This window comes from Borostomias antarcticus (genome assembly GCF_949987555.1).
Source record: "Borostomias antarcticus genome assembly, chromosome: 1".
Lineage (NCBI taxonomy): Eukaryota > Metazoa > Chordata > Actinopteri > Stomiiformes > Stomiidae > Borostomias > Borostomias antarcticus.
Window position 1 is genome coordinate 2063095 of NC_140234.1, and position 7545 is coordinate 2070639.

Consider the following 7545-nt stretch of genomic DNA (forward strand, 5'->3'; position numbering starts at 1 on the left):
TCTCTCTCTCTCTCTCTGTACTGATCTTTCTCTCTGTTCTGATCTCTCTCTCTCTCTCTGTACTGATCTCTCTCTCTGTACTGATCTCTCTCTCTCTCTGTACTGATCTCTCTCTCTGTACTGATCTCTCTCTCTGTACTGATCTCTCTCTCTGTACTGATCTCTCTCTCTCTCTGTACTGATCTCTCTCTCTCTCTGTACTGATCTCTCTCTCTCTGTACTGATCTCTCTCTCTCTCTTACTGATCTCTCTCTCTGTACTGATCTCTCTCTCTCTCTGTACTGATCTCTCTCTCTGTACTGATCTCTCTCTCTCTCTCTTACTGATCTCTCTCTCTCTCTTACTGATCTCTCTCTCTGTACTGATCTCTCTCTCTCTCTCTCTCTCTCTCTCTCTCTGTGTACTGATCTCTCTCTCTGTACTGATCTCTCTCTCTCTCTCTCTCTGTACTGATCTCTCTCTCTGTACTGATCTCTCTCTCTCTCTCTCTGGACTGATCTCTCTCTCTCTCTCTGTACTGATCTCTCTCTCTCTCTCTCTGTACTGATCTCTCTCTCTGTACTGATCTCTCTCTCTCTCTCTCTCTCTCTCTGTACTGATCTCTCTCTCTTTGTACTGATCTCTCTCTCTCTCTCTCCCTCTGTGTACTGATCTCTCTCTCTCTCGCTTTCTCTCTCTCTCTCTCTCTCTCTCTCTCTCTCTCTTTCTCACTGTCTCTCAAACACAAAATATATTCTGCCCAGTTCCTGTTGCTCGTACCTCTCTCCTCCCCCCCTCTGGAGTTCTAAGCATGTCCCTTCACTGTGTGTGTGTTTGTAATCCAGGCTGTGTGTGCTTGGGTGTGTGTGTGTGTGTGTGATCCAGGCTGTGTGTGCTTGGGTGTGCCGATTGTACAAATCTGGCATAGGGAAATAGCAGGGGGTTGAATCCAATTAAGCCACAGTTTGCTTTTATTAACAGCACAGCATGAAGCGACTGCACTATACCACGGGACAGATGTTTCAAATTCTGTTCACATCGCCCAGTCGCCGTCACGTTAGAAGCATATTCCTTACCTGCTCATGTCAGGGTGATCCAAGATGACTCTCCACAATCACACCTTACACATCGTTTTTAATCTCTATTTTATCACCACCCCCCCCCCCCCCCCCCCCCACCTCACCCCATTTATGTTAACATGACAACCGTAGGCAAGTTAAGGCCAATTTATACTTTTAAAAGTGTCAACAGAAAGAAATGACGTCATTGTTGTAGTGGTGGCCACCATAAGAACCTATTATAATAATCCAATCCGAAGAATGTTTACAGTTGGGCGGCAGTCATATAAATCATTGATATGTCAATATGTAAAATAAATATAAATCAATTAACTATTTAAATTAGGTAATATATCCCAGCAACTCAGGGCCTTCCACTACACAAAGGTAGATGCACTTCAATAGCAGGTTACGCAATGACCAACAAAAATAATCATCACAAAGTTCTTAAATCAGTCCAGAGTCATATCACTTCAAATCATATATTCTGTGTATTGAATTAATTTAATAGCTGAACATCCCTTTTTCAGTTCATAGTCATTTAAAGTAATTTGAAATTCTTTCGGCAAACCAGTCATTCAAATAATCACTTCAACTATTCCAACGAATGCGCTTTTCCCCAAGTCAATAATCCCATTAGTCAATGAATTAACACAATCTTGACGACTGAGTTTATAAATTAAGCTTTAATGTCCTGCCGTCAAAGCATCTGACAAAACGCTAACGGCGTCAGACTAGTACTGTACATATCTCAATGAGAATACGCTAGGTTAACTTATCATGTACTGTATGCACGTTCATTATCCTATGTTAATATGTTAATATGTTAATGCATGAGACGTGTCAAAGATAGTCTGACACTCAGACGGAATTATTTCGTTTCACTTCATTATTCAGTCTGAACCTGCTGCCGATGCCACCGTTTTCTGAGATGGGCGTTGCCGAAGGAGTCTTCTGCGATTGGTTCATCCCCTAACCAATCACGTTGTGCAGTTTAATTCCATCAAAAGGCCTTTTTCTCAGTTAAAGTGAATAAAAGTCATGGTCCAGATAATATATGTGGATGCTACTTAAATCCTGTGCGAGGGAGTTGAGTCCCATCTTTCTTTTTATTTTTAATAAGTCTTTACAGGCCCAACATGTCCCGTAATCTGGAAGGATACTGTGGTAGTCCCCGTCCCCAAAGTCCCCGTCCCCAACGTCAGCTACCCCAACCTTATTTAACCTTTATTTAACCAGATAAAAGCATTGAGATAAAATCTCTTTTACAATACTGACCTGGCCAAGAAGGCAGCAAAGTTTCACATTGAAAGACACATTGAAAGGTGGTGGTGGTGGATTGGCAACTGACTGAGTACACAGCTGCTGAAGTTAATGTTCAATTATGAAGAAAAGCAGACAAAACCTGTAAAAATTAATAAACATATCTCATCCCACATTTTTCAATCAATTAACACCAAACTTGCTACACTGGATCTTCAGACTGTAATTCACAAACTCATTGACCAGATTGTTGAATTATCAAAATCGAGCTAACAATGCATCAAAATGTTTTACAAATGTTTTACGATACGATACGAATGTACAAAATGAACATTGGAATGTCAACTTTCTTGTTGTCTTCCTATTCTCTCGCTTATTGCTCCAAAACTTGTCGGAAATTGCCTGGCCCCGCCTCATCGCTGCGTAGCAGCTTTAATTTGCGTTGTATTGTCCTGGGTTGTACGACTGACTCAACTGCAAGCCAAATCTACCTTTGGGTATCAAATAAACTAAACTAACTAACTAACTAACTAAACTATCATTGCATTCAAAGGGTGCTAAATGGGTTGGTTGGAATTCCAACCAAGAAATCACTCTGGACGAGAGCCTTTCCAGACCGTGAATAGCATTTAGAAATGTCAGATTGGAGCCAGGCTCTATCAGAGGCGCAATGTGTGGATGTTCTCTGATCTACTGTTTGTCTGGAGGCTGAAGAGTCCAAGTTGCTGATCATCACAAGGCACGTCTCTCCCCAGGAGAGAGATCAGCTCTTCAGATGTCTGTTTGCTGGGCTGTCGGCACTCATGCTAGGTTTCCCCCGGGCCTTCCTGTGTGGAGTTTGCATGTTCTCCCCTCGTGTTCACAAGGGGGTTCTTCACATAAAGAACCCCAACACAGAAAACATGCAGGAGAACAGATCTAGATGGGTCAATGGATGGATGGATGGAGGGATGGTGGGATGGAGGGATGGAGGGATGGAGGGATGGTGGGATGGACGGATGGAGGGATGGTGGGATGGAGGGATGGAGGGATGGTGGGATGGAGGGATGGATGGATGGACGGATGGATGGACGGAGGGAGTGATGGATGGATGGAGGGATGGATGGATGGATGGAGGGATGGATGGATGGACGGATGGTGGGATGGAGGGATGGTGGGATGGTGGGATGGAGGGATGGATGGATGGAGAGATGGTGGGATGGACAGATGGAGGGATGGTGGGATGGAGGGATGGAGGGATGGACGGATGGATGGATGGAGGGATGGAGGGACGGAGGGATGGTGGGATGGATGGATGGATGGAGGGATGGATGGAGGGATGGTGGGATGGATGGATGGAGGGATGGATGGATGGATGGATGGAGGGATGGATGGAAGGAGGGATGGAGGGATGGAGGGATGGATGGATGGACGGAGGGAGGGATGGTGGGATGGAGGGATGGATGGATGGAGGGATGGTGGGATGGACGGATGGAGGGATGGAGGGATGGTGGGATGGAGGGATGGATGGATGGATGGATGGATGGACGGATGGATGGATGGATGGATGGAGGGATGGATGGATGGAGGGATGGACGGATGGAGGGATGGATGGATGGACGGATGGAAGGATGGACGGATGGAGGGATGGATGGAGGGATGGATGGATGGATGGTGGGATGGATGGATGGATGGATGGATGGAGGGATGGTGGGATGGAGGGATGGATGGATGGATGGATGGATGGATGGATGGATGGAGGGATGGATGGATGGATGGATGGATGGATGGATGGATGGATGGATGGAGGGATGGTGGGATGGAGGGATGGATGGACAGCATGTGGGCCTTGGTCCCCAGGCAGTGAAGGATGACAGGGATGGGAGAAAAGAGGATACATTACGCACATGTTTGTGTGAGTATGTGTGTGTGTGTGTGTGTGTGTGTGTGTGTGTGTGTGTGTGCGTGTGTGTGTGTGCCACTGTATGCCGAATAAACGACCTTCAGGGTCCAGTTTAATCTTTTAATCTCAATCTTGAGACGGTTCTACTGCCATAATACCACTTGGGCTTACATTAACATTACCCTTGAAAACACTTTTGTAAACAAAACACTTTTGTGTCTCAGCTGGTTCCCCCTGACGATGTCCTTCCATGCAGTCCACATGGAGTCTGTGTCCTTCATTATAGTGGAGGACATGCCATAGTGGTCTAGGAGGAAAGAGCAGACAGTCCCTCTCTGACTCACAGTCCTGGGCTGAGTTTCCCAGAGGCATCGTAGCGCTATGATGAACGCCATAGCTTACGATGAACGTAGCGCTACGATGCCTCTGGGAAACTCAGTCCTGTTTCAGTGCCCGGTCCCAGACCCACACAGATGGCATTGTTGTCACCAGGCTGGTCTTCCCATGTCGTAGCGTGCTGGCAGGTCCTGCTTTGCGTGGGGGAACCACGCCTGTCCTTCAGATGAAGGGGTTACCTCTTTGTCTGAGTCTCTTTCAAAGATGAATGTATCCTCATCTTGATTATTTCATTAGGCTAAGTTGTCACAACACAAGAGAACAGCAGAAAAGATGATTAGCCTGGCTCGTTGAAACAGACAGACATACCACCCTTCCCTCGAGAGAACATTGTGACATCCCGTCATATGCACTTTTCATTATACTATCACATCACTTTCCATAATAGATGACATCGCCCAAGAGACATTAACCAATTTGAAACGTCACTGCTACAAAGAATGATTCAAACCCTCTGAAAAACCCTTAATGGGATTTTTGTGGGGTTCCTTGTAGAACAATGTACTGTATTGGTGAAATGGTTCTAGCTGGAATCGTTGCTTAATGGTTACCATGGGTTTTCAAAAGATTTTTCTGGGGGTTCCAATACAGGAAGGCACCAACAACCTAAATTGTTCTCTTGTAGTAGTTTTTTTTCTGAGAATGTAGACGAGGACCATCTGGAAGTTGAACAGCACAGTGGATTCACATGTTCACTAAAATCATATTTTTTATGAATTTGACATGAATGGTGAAATTACTGATATGAATGGGAAATATATTTTCAGGTTATTTTCAGTTAATTCCATGCTGTAGATAGCTTTGAATCGTTCCAATTTCCACTGGTGGTTAATGCTAGGGCAACACAATGAAGTCAAGTTTTGTGGCCATCGCACCGACACCGGCACACAAATAGTTAACGCTGGCTTGCTGCGTCAGTTTCCGAGTCTGTAAACTCAGAAGCATTTGAGAGAAGTCACAGAAGAACATTTCCTAATTTTTCCAAAAGGAAGTCGGCAGCTGAAGAGATATAATGTTAGATGGACTCTTTCTGGTAAATTTCATATCATTTCGAAATGAGTGCAGAAAGGAGGGAAAGTGAAAAAGCCTCTTCTACAATCTGGAACAGACCGGTGTTCTATAGGTGACGTTACCTAGCCAACTAACGTTAGCGTGTGTGAATGCGAGTGAATCATGTGTTCCTAAATCCCAGCCAGACAAACCAGCATGATGCAAGAGGTAGCTAGTAATATACAAGGGGTATTAAGAGGAATTAAGTATTTAGTTTGCGTTATGTAGGCTACAGCATAACATATTATTTTCATATTTGTCTATTTGAGAGCAGGAGGAGGATCCCTTGTGTGTCATTGAAGACGCTGACAGTGAAAGTGCAGGTCACTGTAGGCTGTGTGAGGAGTGTGTCTAGTAAACAGGTGGATGTCTTCCAGCCCTAGAAACGGCCGTGCCCAAAGCACCCAAAAACAAATTAAACATGAGCAAAGTCTCTCAGGGATTCGTTTGTGTTTATTTACCATCTGTTTTGAATTCAAACTATCGTGTAATACTTTCTGGTTTGGGGACCTATATTTCTGTCACTCGTGCTCGCACTTTGTTGACATTGATAAGCGCCGGCTCCAGGCTGGCTCTAGAGGATCTAACAGAGCGTTACTCCACCTGCCAACTCACAGACAGAAATATACAGGAAGTTCCACACACCAGAACGGATTACACGGCAGTTTGAATTCAAAATGAAGATGGTAAATAGACACAAAAGAATCCTCGAGAGACTTTACTCATATTTAATTTATTGTTGGGTGCGCTTTGGGTGTTTTTTTGGACAAGCTAACGTGACTTCATCATTAGCCACCAGTGGAAATTGGAACTACCCAAAACTACAATATCTACAGCATGGAATTAACTGAAAACGATCTCCATCAGTCAAAAACATCATAGGTAAGTCGAAAACATTCCACAATATCCCTTTAAGACTGTTAAGTTGTGTAGCTACTCTGCTGTGAATGCGCTACCTGTCACTCACCCTATCACCATGGAGATGTCATGAGTTACATGCGGCAGAGCGCCACACGCAGGGCGAGACTTCTGAACATGTGAGGGAAATGTAATGAGAAGAAGAAGAAGAAGAAGAAGAGGAAGAAGAAGAAGAAGAAGAAGAGGAAGAAGAAGACGAAGAGGAAGAAGAAGAAGAAGAAGAAGAAGAGGAAGAAGAAGAAGAAGAAGAAGAGGAAGAAGACGAAGACGAAGACGAAGAGGAAGAAGAAGACGAAGAGGAAGAAGAGGAAGAAGAAGACGAAGACGAAGAGGAAGAGGAAGAAGAAGAGGAAGTAGAAGAAGAGGAAGAGGAAGAAGAAGAAGAAGAAGCAGAGTTGCTGTTGCCGAGCCAACCAGCAGTCTATAAAGACAGTTTTCACAGCGGAGACCAATCACTTATCCCTCTTAAATCTATCATGGCAATATCTTGATATTTAAATATTTCAACTCTTAAAATAATATTACATACTGGAGCTTTACGTTACTATGCTTCAACTTTAAGAGGCCAATATAATGTAAGTGGAAACCAAAATATAGGTTTATGTATCTCTGACTTTATGAGGATATCCACATATCTCTCTCTCTCTCTCTCTCTCTCTCTCTCTCTCTCTCTCTTTCTCTCTCTCTCTCTCTCTTAAACTGGACCCTCTCAACCTGAGGCCTTAATCTGGACCCTCTCTGAGGATCTCTCTCTCCTCCTGGCCCACTGAGATTTCCTCTTCCTCCATACCCATAATTCCTCTCTCCTGTTTACCTTCTGACAGCAGGGCCGGGGCAGTAATCTTCACAACCACACACCCTCACCCCGTCCACACACACACACACACACACACACACACACACACACACACACACACACACACACACACACACCACCTCATCCTTCATTTAAAAGCATGGGAGCCCTCCTCCCCCCCTCCCAGCAGAGACAGGGATGAC